This window comes from Pangasianodon hypophthalmus, chromosome 15 (genome assembly GCF_027358585.1).
Source record: "Pangasianodon hypophthalmus isolate fPanHyp1 chromosome 15, fPanHyp1.pri, whole genome shotgun sequence".
Classification (NCBI taxonomy): Eukaryota; Metazoa; Chordata; class Actinopteri; order Siluriformes; family Pangasiidae; genus Pangasianodon; species Pangasianodon hypophthalmus.
This window is the reverse complement of record NC_069724.1, coordinates 14,576,806-14,589,947: the sequence shown is the minus strand read 5'-3', so window position 1 is coordinate 14,589,947 and position 13,142 is coordinate 14,576,806. Positions and strand designations below refer to the sequence as shown.

General features: G+C 39.0%; 1 long non-coding RNA gene across 1 annotated transcript; it reads left to right on the top strand.

Moving 5' to 3' along the window:
- Nucleotides 1–14: 14 nt before the first annotated feature.
- LOC117599150 (uncharacterized) lies at nucleotides 15–8,890 on the top strand. The gene is made up of 2 exons (XR_008303808.1): nucleotides 15–975; nucleotides 1,534–8,890. It is a non-coding gene; the product is annotated as an uncharacterized LOC117599150 (long non-coding RNA).
- Nucleotides 8,891–13,142: the final 4,252 nt, after the last annotated feature.

Sequence of the window (13,142 nt, the reverse complement as noted above, 5' to 3'; positions counted from 1 at the left end):
CTCTAGTGTGTACTCCAGTGCGCGGAATGGAGTCATCTGAGGGAGACACACAAGTGCGCTTTGCTCCTTAATATCTGAACGTATTATAAAGCGGCTAAAGCATGGAGTACCACGGGGCGGAATTAAACGCGTTTTATCAAGTTTTGCGCCCGGAGGCCTGATTATAAAAATGTAAATGACCTTCAAGACAACACATATAGATATTAACTTTGTTATTTCCTTCAGTTCTACATGAATAATGTTTTATTCCGTTTGGGATGACTGTATGCCTGACCAAGTGGGTAAATTGTTAAACACATGACCAATGATGTTGTGTTTCTTTGGTGGTCATACATACAAAACTGTGGTAAAGGAGGACGAATGAACACTTGAGAAGGCTGCACTAGAAGGAACAGTGCAACAAGGTGAAGTTGACATTCTGTAAGGAAAACAACTATTATGGGACGCAGTGAGAAAGATGATGATGAGTATGTTATGTTATGTAATGAGGAACAAGACCATGTAAGGATAAGACATAGGGTGTTATTAAAACATAATAATTATTGTAATCTGTCACCCAATAAGATGTTGATTTTCTTTGTTCTCTACAATGTACATAATTCGTGAATGTAACCAGATATACTACTGTTTTTCATTTCAATCCTCATAGCACTCTGAGGTAAGATATGGTACAGTAGAATAAGAGAGGCTACCCAGGCTCTTGATGATTGAATTATATATTTGCTTGAGCATATTCAAGTGTCAGCAGTGGTTTCTCGTTTTGCATATTCAAGTGTCAGCAGTGGTTTCTCGTTTTGCAACATATTTTTGGCATCCCTGGGTGGGCTCCAACATCTCAGTGGAGGTGATGGCCTGAAATAAAGATTAAAGGAACACACAACTACAAATTGGAAAAGAGTCAGATTTTTCTCAGCAACTGAGACACTCTCCTGAACTTCAGCGGCTGCCCCACTGAGTGATGGAGCCATAAATTCAGTAAGTAGGATAAACATTTATATGTAACATATACATTTATATGTATCCATTTGCATTTCCATTTGTATTTTTACATACTTTTTTTTTTGTGTGTGTGTGTTATCTGTATGCACCTAGGGTCTGAGAGTAACATAATTTCAATTCTCTGTATGTGCTGAACATGTGGCAGAATTGACAATAAAATTGACTTTGACTTCAACTTTGAAACATTGATCTGCTAAAGTACAATATTTTGAGAAGAGTCAGAGGACTTGCACTAAATGTTGAGATTTACTGTTAAGTTGCACAGAGTTTTAAACATCTGGCCATGTACTGATTTTGGAACTTAGTATTTAACTGCAACCCTCTTGGTAGACATACTAAGGTGTAAAGAAAGAAAAGAGAGTGCAAAGACTTGAGCGGACAGCTCAATCTAAATTAGGGGTTTTCAAGTAATGGTACACATAATTGCGAATGGTCAGTAGGATGTTGTGCCGTTGTATTTGACCTTTTCTCCTGTTTCAAATTTAGACAGAGTGAGGGAAGGAAATGTATTTCTGTTTCTTTTTCTTTGAACAGGTCAGAGAGGTTGTCTTTGTATCCACAGATAACGGCACCTCCTCCTTACCCTCACGAGCGTCCAGAGCCTTCATCCCTGTCATCTACAGTCAGCTCGCTGTCTCCCTCAGCACCTCCAGCCCCCTTTATGTCTTAACCAAAAACTGATGAGGACTAAGAAACCATGGGCGTAGATTAACAGAAACTTGCTAAAGAATTACTGACATTATCAACGGGCAGTGACAACATGGAACCAGAAAAGCCAGCGACATCTGGTGAGGGTCCAACTAAGTCAGGTACCACCAGGTCAAACTTCCAGTATCAATCCTCTCAGGGGCCCCTGCTACATATGCCCTGAACCAATTGCCAAACCTGCGGGCTGTACAGACTATCAAGGGTGGAGGGGTTCATCCCCAAGGCATGTATGTTCACAGGCCACTCAAACTGTCATTTTGAAACTGTAACTGACATTACAAGTCCCAAGCTTAACTTTGCACAATGCAAAGGACTTAAAGGAATAAAGGAAACTCTCAATGATATGGTCAGACTGCACAACCAGGAGAGAACTAAACTCATGGCTAGTCTTTGAGCTCAAGTGGGAACAACTCTGACGAAGCATGCAACACCCATGGGATCCAGCAGCAAATACATATCCAAATAGCTGTCCCACCAACTGGACACACCTGATTTAATCTGGAATCTGGGATACTTTCCTGGTAACCAGAGACTGGCATAAAGTCAGTAATTGCCTACACAGGACTGGAGAAACAGGGGAGGAATTCATTGACCTTTAACTGCAGCTGTGAACAATCACAACTGGTTAGCGATGAGGACAAAAAAGAATACATAAGGCAAGTCTTGGCTCAGAGATTGGATAAGAAGATTGGTGTCATGGCAAAGAGTTCCTGCACTGGCTGGCAAAACAAAGACTATGATCTGGTGGCTCATGCTATCCATGCTTAAACAGATAAACAGAGCAAGGCTCAAAACTCCCTTTAGATGGCACAGCTTCAGTTTTATCAAAGCGAAACACAGAATGGAAGGGGATCTGGTGATTTTCGTGGAGGATTTGGGTGAGGCCAAGTTCAAAATCATGGTAGAGGACGTGGTCGTTTTCAAGGTAGGGGCACTTATGTTGCCTGTTTTCATTGTGGCCAGCTAGGCCATCTTATTAAAATTGTCCTCAACTGTCAAATAATCAAGAACAACAGGTTCTCAAATTTTCTGTGGCAGCTCCAAATCAGGATAGGATGAGGTGAGGGAACAGACTGCCTTATATCAAAATTTACAGTTAACCACTGACTCTAAAAAAGAGCCATTCATTAAATTAACTGTTAAAGGTAAACTAATTCCCTTTCCAGTAGATATAGGAGCCACATGTTCAGTGTTGTCTAAAACACTGTGTAGGATTGTAAGGGAACAGGCAGCAAGGAAACCAAAAAACCATGAGCCCCACCCACAGACTTTGTGGAGCCAAGTTAATTACAGCTTCTTTACTGATTGCTGGATTTCAACTGTCCTGTCAACAATTGACAAGTGATAGGACATCCCTGACAAGAACCCTCTCAACCAAGAGGAGCCCTGTCAAGCCTACTGATTTAGGCCATTGGCCAAGACCAGATGGCTGGTCCACAGGATAAGACCCAAGGACCTTCAGCCATAAATCTGCAAACTTAAGGCCAAAAAGGAGGGTGACTCACCCAGGGAGTCCTCAAGAAAGGCTTAACACAGGCTGAGGACTGTAATGAGACCTTTGTTCTTCACAAAGTTCACCACCATTCACACATTCCACAGAACCCAGCTTTAACAAATGCATCAAGTTACCTTCCATCTCCTGTAAGGCCAATGACTTTTGGCCTTAATGATGCACCATAGTTTGAAAAACTTGTTGCCTTTTTAATGTCATTCCTTATATGTATCATGCCTATAGCCACCAGGTCATTGTGATGCTTTTGATCATTTAACAGGCATCAAAGTGTTAATGAGTCTATCAATAACAGCAGGTATGTGATGTTTGGTATGTGTGTGTTCGCTATTGAATTTCCTAAGGGTTGGTATAATGTGAATTCGAGTACAATGTATTATATGCATGTTACCATATTCCTGGCCAAAGTTCTAACTTTACCTTGGAAAGTTAGAAAGAGCGCATAACTCAGAGGCCAGTATGCTAATTAGTGTCAGAGGAGGAGAATGCAGTTTGCTGATTGGAGCAAGTACTTTGGGGTCATCCCAACTGGAAAGGGTTAAACCCCCTGACACAAAGGAAATCCTGAGTCTCTTCCAACAACATCACCAGGAGATCTCTCCACTAAGAGCTCCACGGGTCTCATCCATCCACAACTCAGGAGTCTCTTCCAACATCTGCAGGAATTCTCTTCCATCAACATCTTCAGGGAGCTCTCTTCTACAAACATCTTCAGGAGTCTCTTCCAACAAGTCACCAGGAGTTCTCATCAACCAAGAGCTTCAGAAGTTCTCATTCCTTGACACCACAAGGAGATCATGCTTGTTCTGAGCCTCAGCCAAGTCTGTAACGACCGGTTCGTGTGAAGCCTCCCGACTCCAGTCGTAATAGTACCAAAGAACTGCTGCAATCCGTAAACCAAAAGCACCCTTCCTGCAATCCGCCTCTGAGACTCCGCCGGGTACATGCCTCATTCCAGTCATTATCCTGATTGGGCTTCCAAGACGCATGTAAACGCAAGTACAGTGCCTCCAGATTCTAGCTGAACTGGTGAATTTAATGTAAAGTTTAAAGCCCTTCTAAATGAAACAATGGTTAAACTGATAAGTTAATGGTTCGTTCCGGTCTTGGTCTGAGAAACAGCATACACTCCTAGAAACTCGGGACTTCATTCATTCTCTGTTCAAAACTCTTCTCTGTTTGACCTTTATGTGTGTGCATCCATGTGTTTGTGTTAGATTAGTTTCTGTGTTTTCGAATAGTAATAAAGTCTCATCTGATTTTAAAGGCAAGTGTCTCTGTGCTTATAATTTATTGCCTTAAACTGCCGATCTTGTTACTGTGGTCTCGGTATAGTGTTTTCGCTATATTTAGGATATTATTGCTGGTGGCAATTAACAAATATACTAATTTCAGCTTATCACTGGATGAATAGTTGTTCAGCTATTAAAATGTTAAGTTCGCAGAATTTCCCGTTCTGAGCTGATCTGCTAATCTCCTACATATTTTGGTGGAGAATGCAGGCAGCTTAATCTAAACATCTAATTTCCCACATGTGACATTAAGTTCTGATTCAGTTATTACTGTAGGATCATCAGGGCTTCGTGTGGTTGAACCATTTAGCCAGCCATTAGCCACTAAACAAGGAACTAAGATGATTAATCAGGTTGTCCAGTTAACCTTATGGGTAAGACTTATTAACAAGATTCAGCATCCAAACTTCATGTCAAGGTAGATGTACATAATCATGAAATTGGTCTGTTTTCACTGTGTCATCCTGACCCATGTTTTTACTCATGGAATGTCACAGACTGTGCTGTTTATCAGTTTCTGTATTCTGGGATGAATACCAAAGGTTGGGAAATGCCTGAGTTTTTGCATTGTACTAATCTGTTCCTCCAGATTAGTGGTCCTGAGGCCACTTATGAGAATGAATGGTTTCCAGGACCTCTAAATGAAACTCTAACAATTAGCAACATATTTCAGAGCAATCAATTTATAGGCATGTCGATACTGTGAGGAGCAAACTCTATTTAGGAGGAGCAAACTCTATTTAGAGCTGAGGAAAGTGTGCCTCATATCTCAATGGCTAAAAAGGTAGGCAGTTGGAAGGAAGTTGGAAAATGGGTTAAAACTGCTCTAACATGTACTGATTGGATAGATAGATTCAGGGCCGGCACTAGCTATAGGCAGAGCAGGCAATTGCCTAGGGCCTCAAGGCTTGAGGGCGGGGCCTCCATAACCGTAACAAACCTATACTCAAAAGAAACAAAGAAAGCACAGCTCGTGATGCAGGTATTTGAGCTGTCATCATGTATTTTTGATTGTAAATGTATATTAAAATAAACGGAGCCTTATTCTGCCGATTAGCGTCAGCGCCATTTGAAGATGGATCATTATTTGCAGCCGGTTTATTCTCAGTTCAAAACAGCGCGAGCGCCGTGACACGTTAAATTCATGTATGACGCTTTGAATCCGAGCTGATCGACTGTACAGTGAATCAGTAGGAGCTGATTTTCAAAATACTAAAGAAAATGTAAAAGTTTAATAACAACAGCAATCGCAGCTAGGCTAGACCATTGTTTATTATTTCAAAAAAGTACCTCAACTGTCTGTATAAATTCCGTTGATGTTTACATTATCATAATAACCTGCTTCATACTTTTTTTTAGTTTTCAAATAAGTTGTGCTGTTGTATTTACTGAATAAATACAGTTTAAGCATACAAATACAATTTAAGTTAACTATTCTAAATGCAATAGATAATATGACAGTCTAGCCTATATTGCTTCAGTAAGAGGGGGAAATTGTGTCCATCTCCAGCTAGAAAAATGACATCTTACCCTAGGCAAAAATATTTGTTATCCCAAATAGTGGGTAAGTGTGTTACTGTAAATAAATTACTGAGAAGAAGAGCTGGTCCAGATGACCTTTCATATTTTTTTAGTGTTGACCTTAGTTAAAGTTTAATTAATATGCACATTTAAGTAAATATATACAAGTAATGATAACAGGTTTTGTATAAATAAAAAGGCTAGAAATTTTATTTGTTTCAAGTGCTTTTTATTTATTCTGAAATGTGCAGGGAAGGAGGCCAGGGGGCCTCCAAATGTCTGGAACCGGCCCTGGATAGATTAACCCAGACAGCATAATCTCCATTTCCAAGTTGCCTAAACCATGCACCAAGAAGCAGGTTATGTCCCTTCTTGGCATGATGAATTATTATCCTGTTTGGATACCTGATTATTTCACAACCATTTTCAAATTTGGCTCACAAACATCCTCTTCAAGTGACTGACGCAGTCACTCAGACAGAGGAGGCTACGGCTGCTTTTGTGTGCCTTAAAACTGCTGGGGCTAGTTCTCCATGCTTACGGAAGACTGATTCTGACTATTTCAAGCCATGCAGGTTATATTTACATGTCTGGTGTCATAAAACCTTATCACGTGGTTAAAAATGGAAACCCGTTGCATATTATTCTAAACATCTTGATTACTTAATGCATGGACATCCACCCTGTATGAGATCTGACAGCTGCCACAGAAGCTGTCCTTTGTGCTTCTAATTTAGTTGCTATGCATGACCTCAAGGTACATGTGCCACATGATGTGCATAAAATTATTACTAGCACTAGAACTATGCATTTGCCTAATGCTAGACTGCTTACAATCCATAACATGTTGTTTACTCTACAAAAAATTACCATATACAGGTGTATCATTCTAAACCCAGCCACCCTACTCCCTACACTCGAAGATGGTGTACCACACCCAGACCTGACTTGACTGATGTTCCTAATTTGAATACTGATTGTATTTATTTTGTTGATGGTTCTAGTCTGAGACTGTCTCATGGTTCACCTTCATCTGCATATGCTGTATTTGATCAATACTCTGTCACTGAGACTATTCTTACAGAGGGTGAAACATTGGCTGATTTTACTGAGAGTAATTATGCTTTTGTATGACACTGGGGTGTCGTATGAACACCGACGGTTTCTCTCCTTGTCAGGCTAACCAATTTCTCACAAAGTCCTGATCATAAATTTGTTAGAAGCTGTCAAACTGCCTAAATCTGTTTCAGTATGTAAGTGCAAGGCACACACATGAGATTGGAATTTATTGAATTTTCCCCTGTTCAAGGATACAGTTATTGCTTAATGATTGTTGAGATGTTTTCAAAATATCCTGAATGTTTTCCTTACAGGAAACAGGATGCACTCACAGTGGCCGAACAACTGGTAAGTAATACCTTGTTGGGGGATCCCTAAGAAACTTTCTTCACAAAATGGAACTCCGTTTGTTAATAATCACATACCTGTTTGAAAAATTAAACTTTGACTTAAAACAGCATTGTGCCGACCACTGCCACTCAGCAGGGGCTGTGGAAAGATTGAATCAGACAGTGAAGCTAAAATGATCTAAAATCATGACAGATACAGGCCTTAATTGGGTTCAAGCACTATAATTGGTGCTCATATACCTTAGGGGATGGGCAAATAGACAAACAGGGCTAAGCCCTCTGGAAGTTTTTACAGGTTTCCTAATGAGATTAACTGCTTCTCTTCCTTTTTACGTCACCTCAGGTAGAAGGATCCCTGCGGATGATCAATTAGCCAAATATATATCTGAATTGTGCAAAACTTTCGAGCATGTATGTTCACAGGTGAAAGAGGTGTTACCCACACCACTTGAAAGGTACCTACACAATCTGAAAGTTGGAGACTGGGTGATAGTGAAGGAGCATAGAAGAAAAGCTTAGCACAGACCAATGTGGTATGGACCTTGGAGACTTCTACTGATGACCTCAACAGCTGCCAGGGTCGCTGAAACAGACACCTGGGTCCATTGCTCCCACTGTCGGAAAGAAAACTCATCAGATCTCACACCAGGCAGGCCTCTAACTCTGGTAGGGGCAGAAGAGTCTCCTAGCAAGACCAGCAGGGGTCTGGACTAGTGAGGAGTGCTTTTTGTACTATTTTGCAGGTTGTTCTGACACTCTCCCGGGCGCACTCATTGTAAGTCAATGGAAGAGAGACAACTCATACCGCAGAAACCGTTATGTGGAGGGCTAGAGTATCCCAGCATCCATTCTAAGGACAAGCAGAAAGACATTGTGATAAAGAAGTAGTTGTATAGAGATATTTTATATTCTGTGTAAACATCGAGGTCACAGACATAGGAATATATCTACTAGAGACTTTCAACTACATTCACTACATAACATCTGTAATATTCAAGGTGGTCCTTGTCCTGACTTTAGAACACACACACAAACCTATCATACAGAGAATTTACCCATCCATGTGGAATCCCAGTTGTTAGCTCTAGCCATATTAACAGCAAAAGAAGGCGGCATGTACAAAGGGTTTTTTTTTTCAAAGCAACATTGGATTGGATCACCCTGATTCAGATCACCCTGATCCACAAACTTTTCAAGATTACCAAATCTGACTTACCAGTGCTCTAATTGGTACTACATATCACAGTGTAGGCTACTAGCTATGTAAAGAACAACAGGTAGAATAGCCAGCATGGGGTCACTTTAAGTGTTTTTATTTGAAGAGACAGAAAACAGCACAATAAAACAGCACAATAAAACAATACAAACATTCACTTTTTCACAGTCAGACCCCTCATATGACCCACAACAAATAAAAACAAACAAGTGTACATTATTCACAAATACATTGTGGATAATTTGAACATGTGCCTGAAATCATAAAAAGTCTAAAAGTCCATTAGTTAACAAAATAAAGAATGTTCAGAGTTTTTCATTTGTTGAGAGTCCAGCTTTTTGAAGCTCTACTTTTAGGAGGCAGATCTAAAGTCTGCCTTTGGTTTGCTGTAGTTGGGTAAGAGTGATTTGTTCCTCTACCAGATAAATCCGTACTTCCGCTCTTTCGTTTAACAAGTGACTTATAGGCATGATATTTGTTTGGTAAAGAACACTTCTGGCCTCTTTTCTGAGCTCCTGTGGCAATAACTACTGGCTCTACAAGTGAGGATCCACCTTCTTCCTCAATAAATTTTCTTGCTTCAGCATGGTCCTTTGTTGCCCTGGCCTTCAGATAGATTTCACTTGCTCTGTAGTCCTATTCTGGCCACACCCCATGGCATTCACATTTTGGGTGATATCATCCCAAATGTCTTTTTCCTTTTTGTTAGTCATTTCTCCACCCTTTTAGAAAACTTCCTACTATTGAGGCATAATGTGCACCTAACACCCTCCAGCAGTGTAACATATATCATCATGTTTCATATTTCAAACATGAAATTACATCCTTTTGAGTCCATGGTTCCACCTCTTTGGTGTAGTGAACATAGAGTTTATAGGCCTTGGGCATGATTGCGTTAACTGAACACAAGCCAAAGCACATCAGCTTACTGAAGTTTACTGGGTGAGTGTTTGAAAAGACCAATCACACAGCCATCTTATTTAGCCTTTCTCAGAGGACTTACAGAGAGGCACTGACATGGCAGGTATTGTCCATTGCCACCATCAGTATGGAAGGAGAGGATTTCCTCAAAGGGTGTACATTGAGCTTACAAAACCACTGAAGCAATACACCACTGAGGAACTGTATGCTTGGTTTTGCTTTGGGAATGCTGATATTAATTACATTGCAGACCTTGTCAGGCCAAAACTTCACCACAGAACCCAAAGGAGTCACGCTCTGTCTGTGGAAGAACAGGTCCTCATTGCGCTTCTGTGCATCTGGGACTTTCTACCAAGTTGTTGGTGACAATATAGGAGTCGACAAATCAACTATGAGTGATGTGGTGAAACCCGTATCAATCGCATTGTCCAGCCTGGTCAATCAATTTGTTTCATTTCCAAAGGAAGATCAGATTGCCCAGACCAAGCACAAGTTTTTTTCTTTTAGGAAACATGCCCAATACTATTGGGGTTATCGACTGCGCTCGTGCATATACAAGCACTTCATGAGAGGGAGTGGGAGTACGCCAATTGAAAGGGGAGGCACAGCATCAACATCCAACTTGTGGGCGACAATGACCTCATCATCACAAACTGCATCATGAGGTGGCCTGGGTCTGTCCATGATGCGCGTATCCTGAGGGAGAGTGCTCTATACAGAGAGCTCTAATCCAACTGATCGCATGGCATAATATTAGGAGACAGTGCCTATCCACTCCTACCCTGGCCGATCCCCCCGATTTGTTGCCGCAAACAAACCTGAGCAGGCACACTTCAACACTGCTATTTGCAAAACAAGATGTGCAATTGAGCGCTGAAATTGAGTTCTGAACAGGTGCTTTGCATACCTTAACTACTTGTGAGTGGAACCACAGGGAGCGTGCAATACAATACTTGCCTGTTTTGTCCTGCACATCAATGCTACAAGGTGCAATAATGTCCCTTTCTGTGATGATATTTATGATGCACCTGAGCCAGTTGAAGACCCCGACCAACCTCCAGCACTCTCTCAGAATGAGGAACTGACTTGATATGCAATAAGAGATGCAATTGTTAGAAACTACTTCTGATTGGTTAATCTCTGATGATTGTATCATTGCAATTAATATACAGTGACAAATGACATTTAAAAGTAAATATAGTATTTTTGTTTGATATTGACAGTTGTTTGGGGGATTAATGGGGATTAAATTATTAATTTATGGGGACAAAATCTTTTTCTTTTTTACTTTACTGTATTGGAAGGGCTAATTGGTAGCCTAATGTATATTTTATCTACGCTTTCACTGTAATGATTAAACAATGTAATAAAATGTAATAAAACTTTAAAACTGGTCAAATAATACAACATTTGCATCATGTACTATATAAATTTTGTATTATTTGACCAGTTTTAAAGTTTTATTACATTTTGTTCCTGAAATCCTACTAAAAGGTTTTGAACAACACATACTGAAGGTTTGGTGTTTTGGTGATATTAATTTATATATATCAGCAACCATTCTATGTTGTACAATTTTACACCCTGAAAATAGCTTGTATTGACCAATATTCCATTATCGTGAGCAAGCTACAGTAATATGTGTTATGGTGTCAAAATAAAAGTAAAAGAAATATGTATGAATGATTGAGAACATTTGATTGGACAGAAATCTGATGAGAAGCTGAAGTGCAGAACGATGTCATCAAAACTGTTGATCCGTATCGGTGGTAGAGAGAGACTGTAAATTTTGAATGCATATATCTTCTAACTGCAAATTTTGTAATTGTTTTGGAGCACACTAGCTTATAGATAACCACAAGGCTAACATATTTATACTAAAAGCCACAAAACTTCAATTTTCATTTAATGGGGTCTTTAAACAACCTAAAATGACCACTATAAAGACAGTAAGTATTGATGTCTGAATAATACCTGAAAATATGCACTAGCAGCATGTGGCCAGCTTGTCAGTTTGCCTGCAAGTAATTAAATCTTGTTTAATTAGTACTAAAGTTTAAAAGGGCTTCAAGCGACTTTTTCTTTGATGCTTGCAACCCAAGCCACACACTGTCATTGATGTGAAGCACAACTACATACATGACCCCTGATTGCAATTCTGTCCCAACATCATCATACACTTTACATATTTTTTTTAAATGTTGTGTGTCATGAAGTCTGATTTCGGTTCACAATGAAGTCGATCCCAAATAGAGTTCATTGATTCCAAGCATTGAAATCTAAAAGTCAGTTCCACGCATTGAAAATGATTCACACGTGCAGCAAACAAAAATTTATTTAGCATTAGAGTGTTTCGGTTGAAATGCAGGCAAGACATATTTGCAGAAAAGTATGCAGAACCTATGGAGTCCCACTGGTGACATCCCTACTTTAAAAAATTACATAGCCAGGATTTACAATTGTGGGATCAAGATCATTAAATCACGGCCACAAATTAGTAACATGAGGAAACGAGAAAATTAAGTGCAGCCACATATGAATAAAGTGTAATCAATGTGTCGATTTTATGGAATGCACCATATTCTTGTGGAAAATTTGCTACTTGTCTGTTTTAGTTAAGATATAGACAAAATATACTAGGGTGTAATAATACACTCCATTCATAATTTGATTAAATTTATGATACTGGGTTCACAAGTAGATATACCCAGAATATTTGGAACAAAATCTGAATTAAAGAAAAATGACTGAAAATATTTCTTTTTATTTCTCAATCATGAACACTGCACAACAATGTGCATTTTTATCTGTATAAAATTTAAAAAATAAAAAATTGCTACAAACAGAGATTTATTGTAAACAAAATGTACAAACAGTGCAACTGCATTAGACACATAATTAGTAGAATGCTCATGGCACATTTCAACAATACACATTGACACATTGCGATGCATTGTGTCATGATGTATTGTTACACCCCTACTATGTACATTTGCATGCACAATTTATTATTAATTATTGCAAGCAACATCTTCTTACTAGAATAAAATGTTTATTTTAGTTTGCTCAACTAATAAAATTCATTTTTATGTAAATAGTGTATAATATACACTATAAATAATATATTATTTTAGTGAAACAAACTTATACAAACAATCATTCTGTTCTAGGAAAAAGATGTTAGATATACTAAGTAATAATAAAATCTTGTGGAACACTCTGTCAATTTTTACAAAACCAGTCTTATATAAATGTTGTATGAATCTAGATTCTGTAAACTAATGCTATACTAGCATGGATTAACTCTGCATAAAGAGTTTTTTAAGTGAATGATTTTTTTGTTGTTGTTTGGTTATATAAAGCTGTAGCTGTACAAACTTGTGCTATGTATTGTGTATGACTGAATAAGTGATATCCTGGAAAGAATGCACTATTCTGTAACTGAATAAAAAAAATCAATAAATGCAAAGAAAGAAAGAAAGGAAGGAAGCAGCAGGTACACTTACGTAGTATCTATATCTTAACTAGAACAGATGAGCAGCAGCTTTTTCCCCCAAGCTAAAACC